General features: G+C 38.8%; 1 protein-coding gene and 1 pseudogene across 6 annotated transcripts in view; one reads left to right on the forward strand and one right to left on the reverse strand.

Moving 5' to 3' along the window:
- Positions 1-14930, reverse strand: part of WDR33 (WD repeat domain 33) — a 136267-nt gene that overhangs the window by 88839 nt on the left and 32498 nt on the right. The window contains exons 2-3 of one of the 6 annotated variants that reach the window (XM_075529960.1): positions 7985-8087; positions 2132-2325 (exon numbers count right to left, since the gene is read on the reverse strand). The exons of 3 other annotated variants lie outside the window; for them this stretch is intronic. The gene's annotated coding sequence lies outside the window, so the exon portion shown is untranslated. The remainder of the gene's footprint in view (positions 1-2131; positions 2326-7984; positions 8088-14930) is intronic. 2 more of the 6 variants (XM_075529961.1, XM_075529958.1) reach the window with 2 other exon arrangements.
- LOC142424748 (large ribosomal subunit protein uL3m-like) lies at positions 582-6953 on the forward strand (annotated as a pseudogene).

A 14930-nucleotide genomic window follows, 5' to 3' on the forward strand; every position in this document is an offset into this window, starting at 1 on the left:
AAAAAGTGCAAAGCACTGGATTCAATGACTGAAAGAAGCGGTTTTACTCAGCTATCCAATGAACAAGAGCTCAGATCACCATCTAGATTTCCTATAATGGCTTCAAATTAAATGTCTAGTTCAGTAATTCTAAAAAGATGTATTGCTGAAAAACATGTTAAACTCATCACTTTTTAGTTTACAATCAGCTTCCTGATTTTATTAAGAATAACTAGAGAAAATAGAAAGATTATGAAATAAAAGAACAAGATTTCAAAGGACAGCTCAACAACATATAGTAATAAAATGGCCAAAAACCTAGTTAAAGAACCAAAAAGAAAGAGCACACATACATTTCTAAGGCTGCAAGAACTGAAGACATATTCAGGAGTCGAGTTACAAAACTGAAAAATTCTATGAGCAAAATACTGAATGATAGAGAAGTATCAAAAGAAGATGTAAAAAACGAATTGATGCATATTCAACAATTCTAAGAGGTAGCATATATCATCATGAATTGATGGTGCTGGAGGAAGACGTCCAAACTGCACTAAAGGCATTGATGGAAAGAAAACAAGGCTTCTGGGACAATACCAATTGAGATGTCTCCAACAAATGGATGCAGTGCTGGAGGTAGGTTCTCCCTTGTCTAAGCCAAGAAATGTGGAAAATAGCCAAGTGACAGGAAGAGATCGGTGAGACCAATCCAATGAAATGTGAGCCTACAGGACATGGAAATTATTGAACATTATTAGTATCAGACGCAAGTAAAAGTTTGTTGACAACTGTTCTTAAAAAAATTAAGCAGTACATCAAGAGTGAACTGCCAGAAATTCAAGCAGATACATTAAAGGATTTGGAACAAGGGCTATCTATCATTAATGCTGACTAATCAAGAAATGTTTTCCTTTATTTTCTTCCTATATTTTACTGACTATATAACATCCAAGTGTGGGAATTATATGAAAATAGCGGTACAATGCAAAGGATGGGAATTCTGTCACATTTAATTAAAATCAGGAACAGTGGATGTCAAGAGTTGTATCCACTTACCATTCTTACACTCAATCTGCTTGTTCAGCAAATATCCCAGATGCAAGATATACATACAGAAGAAAGCATCCAGACAGGAAGAAAAATCATTAAAAACTTTGGGTATGCAGATGACACAACCTAGCTTGCTGAAGATCCAAAAATCCTTCCATATGGATTACAATTTAACAAAAAACAAAAATCCTCACAAATGAATACTGATAAATGGAAAAAAGACTGAAGCTGTCAATGATTTCCTTTTTCCTAGATCCACTATCACTACCCATGGAAGCAACAGTCATGAATTACACTGGGCAAATCTGCTACAAAGGATACAAAGCAAGCAACATGTCACTTTAAAGTCTAAAAGTGCACTTGTCTGAAGCCTTCTCACATGCTTACAAAACCTGGATAATAAGTAAAGATTGAAGAATTGCTGTCTTTGAATTATGGTATCCGTAAAGAACATTGAGACAGCCAGAAGGGCAAGCGGTGCAGCCAGAATGCTCCTTGGAAGCAAAGATTTTGAAGCGTATTGCATACACATTGGGTATGTTATCAAGAGGTATCAATCCCTGGAGGACATCATATTATAGAGGGTCAGCAAAACAAAAGAGAAAAACCATTAATGAAATGGATTAATACAGTAGCTCTAGCAATGGGCTCCAATGTGAGGATGGCACAGGACCAATTAAGGTTTCATTCCATTGTACAATGGGTTGTTGTGAACTGGAACCAAGTAGATGTGTCCCAGTAACAGAGATTTTTAAAGGACCTTGTCATTTTAAAAAAAGAAAAGTACTATTACCTACAACATGATGAACCTAAAAATGATAATAGGAAGTCAGACACAAAAATTATTACTAAATACTCATGTATAAGCCGAGTTTTTCAGCACATTTTTAATGTAGTTTTTGTGGTAAAATGAGGTTCCTCGACTGATACTCAGCTTGGCTTATACTCGAGTATATACAGTAACTCTTCATCAGTGACTGTAGAGGTGGGAGAAAATATCCTTTTTATAAATTTATTGAGTAAAACTTTCCTGAAAAGGGCCTTGGATTTTTCTTTGAATTGTCAAACACCACTTAGGTTCTAGAAATAAAAGTACAGCACTTACAAAGAGAGGGAAAGAAGTTCTGAGGGCTGGTGCAAGAGGTGTGGCACAGCGCGGGGACATCCTAAAGCAGGGAGTCTGGGAACTGGGAGGTGTTTCGCCGGAGTTCTCCCCAGCCACGCCAAGCTGAACTGGATGGCTCAGGCCAGCACCCAAGTGTTTGGATGAGGTGCTGGTGCCCTGGGTGATGCGGGGGGCTTGAGGGAACACAACAAATATAAGGCTTTTTGTTAGCCATCTCCATGGCCAAGAGTGGCACTTGACAGAATAAGCATCTTTCTAAAGAAAAGGTCCCACTTATTGAACACTTGGCCCAACTAGCAAGTAAACTGTGTCCTTGCAAAGTTGAACCTTAGCCTACACATCCTTGGGAATCAGGTTCTTCTAGAGTTGGCCTTATGGCACTGAAGTTGGACATGATGCCTTTATGGACCAAGGATGAGAAACAGCACATGGTCACATTACTTCAGGTTTAAGACTGTCACCTTCTAAAATACAAGTGGGTACCCCTCCCCCAAAACACTGCTCATTTTTTTATTGGGGGGTGCATCTGGAGTTCATTTCAACCAGTCAGATTGCTAATCAAGCTTTCTATTTAGAGGTTCTGAAAAGATTGCATAACAGTGTGTAACAAAAAGGCCATGATTTGTAGCAGATGGGGGACTGGTTTGCCACCACAATACATCAGTTTTTGGCAAAACCCTGGATGCCTCTCTTGCCCCCACACACCTGACTCACCTGACTTTGCTCCACTCAGTGAGACCTCTTTTTGTTTCAGCAAATGAAGAGGGACATGAAAGGACGATTCGATGATGTAGAAGAGGGGGGTACCCACACATACACACCAAAGGAAAGCCTTACTGGGAAAATGGCAGCCCTACTGTAGGAGGTAAAATGGTATTGTGTTTTCATAACTCTCCATCTATATTAGAATTTTATCAAGGACTTGGATTACCACCAAAAGAGAAAATGAAAATATGTCGTGTGACAGAGAGCACTATAATGAACCCAAAACACTCCTTTTTATGCTACCCATTTTCATCCAGGTCCGTATGTGTACATCAAATCCAAAACCATTGGTAAAGGTTTTCAAAGTGTCATGAAAAGACGGGGATTTAATGCCCAGTGTACGACTCGTGATCACACAAAAACCCATAGAAGACCTGAGCTATTTCAACACATGATTTTGCCAGGGTCTAGCCTTGAACTACATTACACTGTCTGGAAAATTCAGTGGGAAACAGACAAGAGAGCATATGTACTGAAAATGTGGAGAATAAACACAAAGCACACTACGTAAACAGCTGTGTCTGGACATGAAAATTGATTAGAAAAGATGGAAGATTCTTCCTTGCCTACACACACCAAAAAAAAAAAAAGATTGTGTAAAATATCTACCGTTCCCTACCTATTTCACGGATGGCAACGAAGAGAAGCTACCCAAAGATTTGTAAAATAAAAATGTGTATCAGACCAGTCTGCCATCTGTTACATACATACAAAGGGTACCCACCAAAAAGATTTTTTTACATCGCTATATATATATATGTATATCTATATATATATACACACACACACAAAAACAACTTTATCACCTTCAAAGTACTCTCCATTACAGTTAATAACATGTATTAACATGTAAAATCTGTGGTTCCATTTGTGGAAACATTTTTCAGACTCATTTGTTTGAACAGCTAACAGCACCTCCCTCGTTTTTTTTTCCTTCACCTCTTGTATGTCATCAAATAGCTGTCATTTCATGTCAAGTCACTGTCCTTGTATGTCAAACAAAAAAGTCACAGAGCAGAGGAAGGTCAGGTGAGTCAGGTGTGAGGGGCAAGAGAGGCACATCTGTTTTTTGCCAAAAACTGGCACACTGAGATGGTTGTGTGAACAGGTGCATTGTTATGGTGGCAAAATCAGTCCCCAGTCTGCTACAAATCAGGCCTTTTTTGTCACCCACTGTTATCTTTTCAGAACCTCTAAATAGAAAGCTTGATTCTGATGGAACTAACTCCAAATACACTAAAGGTCAACATTTTAATACTTCAGGAAGTTGATGCATGTCCAGAATGAGGTGTCAGTTTGTCATCAATTGGCATTTCACCTTTCTTGAAATGAGAAAACCACTCATACACTTGAGTTTTTCCCACAACACTGTCCTTGTAAGCTGTGTTCAACATCACAACAGATTCTATGGCATTTTTCCAGAGCAGGAAATAAAACTTCACAACCACACGCTGTTCTCTTAAATTGGCCATCACAAAAAACTGAGGATCAAAACTGCTCTTACGAAAAAATTCACTGACCAGAGAGAACCTTCCCAGGTGACGTCACTATGTGTACCAACTCAGATGCTCACCTAGAAGAAAAATGCGTGCTATAAAAGTGCTGCCCCGCTCAGAACAATGCTGTTTTGGGGGGTGTTGTACCCTTGTATACCATGTTCCTTTTGCTTTCTTTTCATTTTTTAATTATTTTTTAATCATTTTATTGGGGGCGTGTACAACTCTCATCACAATCCAAATATCCATTGTTGTCAAGCATATTTATACATTTGTTGCCATCATCATCACTTTCAAAACATTTTCTTTCTGCTTGAGCCCTTGGTATCGACTTCTCACTTTCCCCCTCCCCCTCCTCCCCTTCCTCCCTCACTCATGAACTCCTGATAATTTATAAATTATTTTTTTCATGTCTTACACTGACCACTGTCTCCCTTTATCTACTTTTCTGTTGTCTGTCCCCCTAGGAGGGGGGTTATGGGTAGATCATTGTGATCGGTTTCTCCTTTCTCCCCACACCTTCCCCTCCCCTTGCTGGTATGGCTACTCTCATTTTGGTCCTGAGGAGTTTATCTGTCCTGGATTCCCTGTGTTTCCAGCTCTTATCAGTACCAGTGTACATCCTCTGGTCTAGCCAGCCTTGTAAGGCAGAATTGGGGTCATGATAGTGGGGGGAAGGAAGAATTAAAGAACTAGAGAATACTTGTATGTTTCATTGGTGCTATACTGCACCCTGACTCGCTCTTCTCTTGTGACCCCCTTCTGTAAGGGATGCCCAATTGTGTACAGATGGGTTTTGAGTCTCCACTCTGCACTCCCCTCATTCACACTGATGTGATTTTTTAAAAACCATTTTATTAGGGGCTCTTACAACTCTTATCACAATCCATACACAGATCAATTGTGTAAAGCACATCTGTATATTCATTACCCTCACCAATCTCAAAACATTTGTTCTCCACTTAAGGCCCTGGCATCAGCTCCTGATGTGATTTTTTATTATAGATTTTTGATGCCTGATACCTGATCCAATCAACACCTCATGATCACACAGGCTGATGTGCTTCTTCCATATGAACTTTGTTCCTTCTAAGCTAGATGGCTGCTTGTTTATCTTCAAGCCTTTAAGACCCCAAACCATATCTTTTGATAGCCAGACATTATCAAGCTTTCTTCACCACGTTTACTTATGCACCCATTTGTCTTCAGCGATAGTGTTGGGAAGTTGAGCATCACAGAATGCCAAGTTATTAGAACAAAGTGTTCTCACACCGAGGGAGTACTTGAGTCGAGGTTCTATCTCCGTCTGCTACCTTAATACTTAACACATAAATAAGTACATAAATCTATTTCCCTATCATTATATACATATACACATATGTACGTGCCTGTATTTAGACCTCTATAAATGCCCTTTGTCTCCTAGTTCTTTCCTGTTTCCTTTTACTTTCTTCTTGTCCCACTATCATGTTCGGCCTTCATTTGGGTTTTAATAAGTTACATTGCCCTTGATCAAGCCCTACCAGGCATCCTACACGCTCCTCACCATCCATTTTAGATCTTTAGCTTGTTCACTTGTGCCTGGGTTTGGTTAACACCCACTTCCTTTCCCCCACCCAGCCCTCCAATGTCCCCTGGCCACCCCAATCATCAGTCTTATTGTTTTCTCCTCTGGATTGTTTATCACTCCTATCTTATCTAGACAGACATGGCAAGGCAACAGTAAGCATAAAAACAAGGTAGAGAAAACAAAAGAACCAAATAACAACAACAAAAAACTAATGACAAAAAAAGAAAAGCTTATAAATAGTTCCAGGTCTGTTTGTTGACCTTTAGGGGTGTTTTCCAATGAGTCTGTTGGGGATCAAGCAGAATTCTCACACTGAGGGAAGTCATGTCTTGTGGTGGAGCCAGCCCTGTGGTTCTTCTCTCTATGCATTGGCTGCTCTGAGCAGAAATATTGTCCTTGGGGCTTTGGTGGGCCAGGATAGGATGTGCTCCACTCTCTCTCCTTCCCTCTTCATTTGCTCCTGTGTGCTCTGATCAGGCATGACCCTCTGAAATGAATTCTTCAGGAGTGGGGGGTGGGGAGGAGGAACGTTGTTGGGAATAGGGGCAGGCTCTGCCTTTTGTTTTCTTTTGGTCACAATACTGTTAACATCTTTTTTTTTTTTTTTTACAAATTTTATTAGGGGCTCGTACAACTCTTATCACAATCCACACATATACATACATCAATTGTTAACGTCTTTGCCAAGGACACAGAGATGTTATTCATTTCTCCATCAATTTTGTTTTTCAAAAAAATTACATTACAAATCTGCTAGATAGGGTGCATGTATCAAATTTTATGTGGGTGTCGCATTTGCAAAGGCTTGGTTAGCAAAACCTTTGTTATTCACTCTTTTATTATATATTTTCAAATGATCTTTAAGTGCTTCTAATTTAACTATTAATTAAAGATTTGGCCTGTCTTTTTTAAAAGATTGTTGTATATCAACAGAAAGACTTATGGGACCTATGAAGAAACCATCTCCTAAAATTCACTTTCATTGTTACAATAGGAAGAAAGTGAGACATTTATACAGAGGTATGCATAACATAAACAAATTACATTAAAATGAATTATGAGTGCTATTTACACTTCAGTTGGGGGGCATTATTATGTTTTTATTTTGACCACTCAATTGTAATCATTTTTATTTACTTCAACTCTTCTCAAAGTGATTTGAATGGGCTTGGTGCATAATTACGTAACATTACCCCTTTAGCTATTGTCTTTGTACCTCACACCAAATAACTAGGTAGGATTATGCAAATCCACTTATAGCCCAAAAAGGAGATTGGAAAGCTTTAGAATAATGTAAGTAAGGTAAGTAACACCCTTGTGTATAGCATCATGCAAATGTATAGGTACATGCAACCCTAATGATAGAACACTATTCAGTTTTGTGTTCTTTCTAGGCTTAAAATAAACCATCTCAGAAGTGGAAAAGAGAAGGTGTCTCACTAGTGTGTAGAGACAAAGAGCCAGAAGTACAGTACATCTTTTGGACCAGAGATTCCTTCCTCAGTCCAGGAGTTGTGAAACCAGAGATGGCAAAGACACAGCAAAAAACAACAACAAAAAGAAACAGCAGAAAAGTTGTGGCAGCAAACCAGGCGGGAGACATTTTATCTAAATTATGAGCTCCCATTGTTAACAAACAGGGACCCAAATGCAGACTCTGGAAGCAGTGGAGATTTTACTGTGAAAAACGATTATATTAAGAAAAAAGACAAGGACTATCAAACAACTCTCACTAATTTTCTGACCCCATTCCTAGGGATAATCCAGATAATCCATAACATTCCACATGTGGAGTTATTACCACAACTGACAAAACATCAATGTCACCCAACTCTTAATCATCAGGAGTAATTTATATACAAAAATATATCTGTAGGTTTATATGTAATGTTTCCAAATCCCAAACACACACAAAACATAGCATTTTATAAAGTTACTGGCAATAAATGGTAACAAAACTTAAACATTTTTTCAAATTAAAAAGAGAGGTATTCAACTTACGTCAAATCTGATTTACTGTCAACAGAGTTGCCTGAGTTGATATCACTTATTTACATAAGTTCAATTTTCCAGTTCACTGTTCAAAACAATGCCAAATACTGGGCTACAATATAGAACAGACATATCATAACTTTACTCAGCATTTTGTATTACAAAAATCAGTTGCTAATATAAAGCCATGTTATTCAGGTTGCACTGCTCACACCTCAAAGCATGTATCTAGTAAAAGTAGTAGTGCCACTGAAAATTCTCATTAAAAAAAGAAAGGGAGTCTCTAGACATGGATGCTAAAGATGAGAATCATTAAGGCGAAACTGAAAAACTCACTGCTATGGAGCCCATGCCAACACATAGCAGCCCTACAGGGCAAGGTAGAACTGCCCCCCATTATTTTGAAGACTCTTTTTTTTCCCTCTCAAATTTTTTATTTGTAATCTTTTCTTTCTTTCTTTAATCATTTTATTAGGGGCTCATACAACTCCCATCACAATCCATACATACATCCATTGTGTAACGCACATCTGTACATTCACTGCCCTCATCATTCTCAAAACATTTGCTCTCCACTTAAGACCCTGGCATCAGGTCCTCATTTTCCCCCTCCCTCCCTGCTCTACCTTCCCTCATGAGCACTTGATAATTTATGAATCATTAGTTTGTCATATCTTGCCCTGTCCGACATCTCCCTTCACCCACCCCTCTCCTGTCCATCCCCCAAGGAGAAGGTCACATGTAGATACTTGTAATCGGTTCCCTCCTTCCAACCCACTCTCCATCTACCCTACTAGTATCGCCACTCACACCCCTGGTCCTGGAGGGATCATCCGCCCTGGATTCCCTGTGCCTCCAGTTCCTATCTGCACCAGTGTACAACCTCTGGTCTATCCAGTCCTGCAAGGTAGAATTCGGATCATGATGGTTGAGGGGTGGGGAGGTTGTTGGAAGCAGTTAGGAACTAGAGGAAAGTTGTATTTTTCATCGTTGCTACATTGCACCTTGACTGGATCATCTGCTCACCTAGATCCCTCTGCAAGGGGATCTCCAGTGGCTTTGGGTCTCCACTCTGCACTCCCCCCCACATTCACTATGGTAAGATTTTTTTGGTCTGATGATGCCTTATGCCTGATCCCTTCGACACCTCATGATCACACAGGCTGGTGTGCTTCTTCCATGTGGGCTTTGTTGCTTCTGAGCTAGATGGCCACTTGTTTACCTTCAAAGGACGCAATATCATTTTATTGAAGATTTATAAGGCTTTTATTTGGAAACGAGTAGATTAAGCAAAACAAAAACAAAACCGCAAAGAAGCTGAAGATGTAAACACTCCAGTGAACAAAACTGCGCTACTAAATAAACAGTATGTTGAGCTTTACACCCAAGGAGAAGAGGAAACACATATTTTTTAAAGCACACAGATGATATTTAGAACATCTGGTAACTTATTAAGCCACATAATAAGCCTCAAGAAAATCCAAATAATAGTAATATGCAGGCTATTTTAGAAAGGCACTAAAATGAGTAAGTCATCCCAAAAAGCTAAATATTTTCATATTTCAGAAATTAACATATGTACTGTTAAATATTCCTTATGTTTAAAAGGAAGTTAGGATACTAATCACTCACTGCTATTGAGCTGATTCCAACTCGTAAAGACTGTATAGGACAGAGTAAAACTGACCGTGTGGGTTCTGAGAGTAGAACCCTCTTTTTATTTAAACATTTTATTAGGGACTCATACAACTCTTATCACAATCCATACATACATCAATTGTTTAAAGCACATCTGTACATTCTTTGCCCTCATCATTTTCAAAGCATTTGCCCTTTGCATCAAGAGACACTATATCTTTTGATAGCCGACCAAGACTCCTTATGGGAGTAGAAAGCCCTTTCTTTCTCCTGAAGGGCAGCTGGTGGTTTTAAACCGCTGACCTTGCAGAACATAGCCTACTATGTAACCATTCTACCACTAGGGCTAAGATATTGGGGAAGAGTCGGCAAAATGGCATGTATATATATATACACGGACTATCTCAGTGGCCATTTGGTAATCATAAAGAATAGAATTTTGAAAGCAGTTAACTATGGGAGCAATTGGCATAAAATTGACCATTTTAACAAAGAGAGAGCAAGAGCCAATTCACAAGATAGAGAATAGAAGATCGCACCCATAAATTGATCCCTGAGTTTACTGATGATTCAAACAAAATCATAATAGACTTTTTGAAAAGCTGAAGAAACAGCAAAAAGATTACCACTGAGTATCTTAATACCAGCAAGGGCTTGTTTCATGGCTCCGAACACAGACTTGGCTTACAACACGTAAGAAAAAGAGGAAAGGCCGTCAAGCACATGTATTGACACAGTCGGTATAATGATGGGGGTCAAACATGAAAACAAATGTGAGGCTAGCACAGGGCCAGGTGGTGTTTTGTTCTGTTATACATGGGGCACGATGAGTCGTACCAACACATGAGTATATAACAGCAACATACTGTAACTAGAGGAGAAGTGTTGATGCAGATGGAGCTGAAAAATTCAAGCATGAGCAGAATAAGATAATGCAAGATCATAGATCTGTAATTTATATGCATTTCCAACTTTCAAAGACAAATATAGTTTGTACTTTGTTTTTTTAAATAGTATTCAACTTAGAACAGACTTACTACACAATCTTTCATATGGAACACCACTGTAATTTGGGAAGTACCTCCTTAACAACATTCTCTGGCTGAAGACAGAAAAATACTTCAATATATAAGATTGAAAATCCCTAGATCAATGGTTCTCAACCTGTGGGTCGCGACCCCTTTGGAGGTAGAACGACCCTTTCACAGGGGTCACCCGATCAATAACAGTAGCAAAATTACAGTTGTGAAGTAACTAATAATTTTATGGTGGGGGGGTCACTAAAACATGAAATGTATTAAAGGGTCATGGCATTCGGAAGGTTGAGAACTACTGCCTTAGAAAGAATCATCGTTGAAAAATAATTAAATCACTTTTCCCTTTTGGGGCCATCGTTGAAGGAGCCGAGGTCAAAATTAAGTTCAACCCCTTTGTGACTCTAGACCAGAGCAAAAACCGGAAAAGCCATTTCAATACACCTTCCCACGTTTGCAGGAAGATTAAGTTTTCCCCTCTTTCCAAGGAACTGAGGCAGAAATAAAATGTTCCGTCCATGCCTATCCGCAAGGATGATAAGTTCAGATTGTGCAAGGACACTACACAGGACAGTCAATTGGCAAAGTGGTCCAGGTTTATAGGAAGAAATGCGTCATCTACATTGAGCAGGTGCAGTGAGATAAAGCTAACGGCACAACTGTCCATGTGGGCCTTCACCCCAGCAAGGTGGTTATTACAAGGTTAAAACTGGACAAAGACCACAAAAAGATTAGGGAAAAAAAGATCAAATCTCTCCATGGAGGAAAGGAAAAGGGTAAACTTAAGAAGATCCAAGAGTAAAATATCTTGTACACAACTTCCATTAAAACAAGCACATTTGAACGCCTCCCCCTCAAAAAAAACAAGAAAGAAAAATCATTAAATCATTTAGGCTTTATTCTTTAAAAGGACCTAAAAACAAAAGAAAAAATAAGAAATTTATCCTTCATTAAAACAATCACTGTGAAGCAACAAAGCCCACATGGAAGAAGCACACCAGCCCGTGCGATCACGAGGTGTTGAAGGGATCAGGTATAAAGGCATCATCAGAACAAAAAAAATCTTACCATAGGGAATGAAGGGGGAAGTGCAGAGTGGAGACCCAAAGCCCATTAGTTGGCCACTGGAGATCCCCTTGCAGAGGGGTCTAGGAGAGATGATGAGTCAGTCAGGGTGCGATGTAGCACCGATGAAGAATACAGCTTTCCTCCAGTTCTTAAATTCTTCCTCCCCGCCCCTCCCTCCAACTGTCATGATCCGAATTCTACCTTGCAAGTCTGGATACAACAGAGGATGTACACTGGTGCAGACAGGAACTGGAGGCACAGGGAATCCAGGGCGGATGATACTTTCAGGACCACGGGTGCGAGTGGCGATAATGGGAGGGTAAAGGGAGAGTGTGTTGGAAAGAGGGAACCAATTACAAGGATCTATGAGTGACCTCTTCCCTGGGGGACGGACAACGGAAAAGGGGTGAAGGGAGACGTCGGACATGGCAACATACGACAAAACAATGGTTTATAAATTATCAAGGGTTCATGAGGGAGGGGGAGAGGGAAGGGAGGGGAAAAAAGAGGACCTGATGCCAAGGGCTTAAGTGGAGAGCAAATGCTTTGGAAATGATGAGGGCAATGAATGTACAGATGTACTTTACACAATTGATATATGTATGGACTGTGGTAAGAGCTGTATGAGCCCCGAATAAAATGTGTTTTTTAATTGCTGTGATTTCTACCATTTCCCCAAAAGTAAGACATCCCTCCAAAATAAGACCTACTTAGTTTTGCCTCTCGCTGAAATAAGGCATCCCCCAAAAAATAAACCTCCCCAAATATAAGGTTTGGATTGTTATGATGTTCCAGAAGATGATGAACATGACTATCATTGAATAAATGATTAAATGTACCATAGATTGTTGTACATGGAAACAATGGCAGTAACAAGAAATTCTTAATACTGTAGGATTCATAGTTTTGTCTGGTTATGCCGGTTTGTGATGACAACTACTACCGTACCATATACAGGTAATAAAGTCCCTTTTATTTGGTTCAACGATAAATATGTACCGTATTATTCTTTATGGAAAAATAAGACATCCCCTGGAAATAAGACCTAGTGCATCTTTGGGAGCAAAAATTAATATAAGACAACTGTCTTATTTGGGGGGAAACAGGGTACACACTACAAATCTACTTGAAATAGACTAACAAAAAAATCACAATTTAAATTAGAGGTCAGCTTTATAGACAAACGTACACTTTCAGTAGTTTTAAAGACAAAAATTCATCTGAAACACTGAATTCATCATACCTCAGTCTTTCTACACAAAAGCATTCAATTTTTCAAGCAATCAGCACAAATCTATCCAATATCTACTTTGCGCACACTTTACTTCACACATACTTTTAAGTTCATAAAGATGACTTGTGAATGTTTTGAAAGTGGTGCCTGACACCCATCCATGTTTTTAGCAGATTCAAGTCTTACTGAAAACACAAAAGTTTGTAGCACAGTTAAGTCATCCAACAGACAAGCTACTCAACTTCCCTGCATCTATTTTCCCAACCTGTAATATGAGATTACTATAGAGAATCTCCCCAAACTCCATCATTTTCAAATACATCATTATGCATGAAATTTTATTATTCCTTTCATCAATATAGTGGCTATAATCTGTGGAACAAACCAAAATATCCAGACTTAGTTCTCCCAATTTTTGTGTGTGTACAGGAGTTCACAATATTAGAAAATACTTTGTTATGCTATATGGTGGGGCTTCAAAAAGTTCATGGGAAAATTCCATTAGCGTTTAATTCTATTTCTCTATGATCTTTTTGAAGTTCTTTTATTTAATTCTTCTTGTCCCAACTGCTCACAAAATTACTTTTATTCATAGTCTTAGTTATGTGATGTCAGAAAGACAGGGCTTTCTACTTTCATAAAGAGTTAGTCAAGAATACTGTTACACAGTAACCAACCTCAAAAATTGGAAACTATTGGAAGATAATGAATTCATGAAAGAGGTATTCACAATGGATGGACGTAAGGATTGTGCTAAGAGTTGTAATGAGCCCAAGTAAAATGATAAAAAAGAGGTATGACTTAAGCTAAAAATTAATGTAAGATAATGAACAAGCACCATCAAAATCACCAATGTAGTTATTTGTAGTTATTTTTTTTAACGGTGAAATATTTTTTAATAGGTCTCAGAATAGAAGCTGCATAGCTTTTTAGAATAAAAAATAATAAAACCTCAGGTACATGCGTTAGGACACTTGGCTAAACAACAAGCAGCCCGTGTCTGACGACCACCACAGCAGGGTGGCAGGCTTCACAGTGTCATGTGATGGCAGACGTGGACAGATGATCACGGCCTGGTGCGTGGCCTACCAAAGAATGTTCCAAAACTAGGGAACCGCACACAGTTTCAAGTATTCAAGCACTCCTTTTTGGCTAAGTGAAAACTGTCTGGAAACCATTCGTGTGTTTTGATTGGAAATACAATAGCTGGAGCTGCTTCGTTCTGAACACAGCATTTCGTGTCAACCATGAGGCTGGCTCACTCCAGCTGGTATTTGTAGTTATTATTCATGAATACAAACTTAGGAAATTATCAAAACACTTTCAAATTTCCAGAGAATTTCTCAGAGGCATAAGGAGATGCAATTCATTTCAGAATTAATCAGTGAGAACACTACCTACACTTTGTCAGGCAAAATATATCCAAAAAATCTATGCTTTCATGAGACACTTTGTCAGTACAAAAAAGTTACAAAGAAAAATGACAATGTGAGAATCAACTGCTATATTGAGAATTTGTGTTCCAGACACTACTGCTTATAGGGATTTGGCACAAAAGAACCATGTTTTCACCAGATCATTTCACGTACGTAGAAAAACAGAAGCTTTGTATGCCTTCCAGAAACCAATAACCACTATTGGCAATCACAGTCATCCACCTTTCATCTAGGTCATATAACTAACTATGAAGATTATCAAGTTTGCACTGAATGAAGGCATGCTAATATATGTAAATCATATCCATCATCAAATGGATTTTTTTCTCCCAATAATCTCTCTTTGCTAGAAAAACATCAAGTTGAGAGAAAGGAAGTAGAGGAGAGGGTGGAAATAGATCAGGTAGAACTGGTAAACTTTGATCTAAATCAGGAAAACTGACGCAATTACAACAAAGATGATGAACTCCAGAGGTGGCTTCATTATCAGACCCTTTAATGGGAATCAGTGAATAACACCCCTAATCACTCCCATTTTCTCAACA

This window comes from Tenrec ecaudatus, chromosome 13, assembly GCF_050624435.1.
Source record: "Tenrec ecaudatus isolate mTenEca1 chromosome 13, mTenEca1.hap1, whole genome shotgun sequence".
Taxonomy (NCBI): Eukaryota; Metazoa; Chordata; class Mammalia; order Afrosoricida; family Tenrecidae; genus Tenrec; species Tenrec ecaudatus.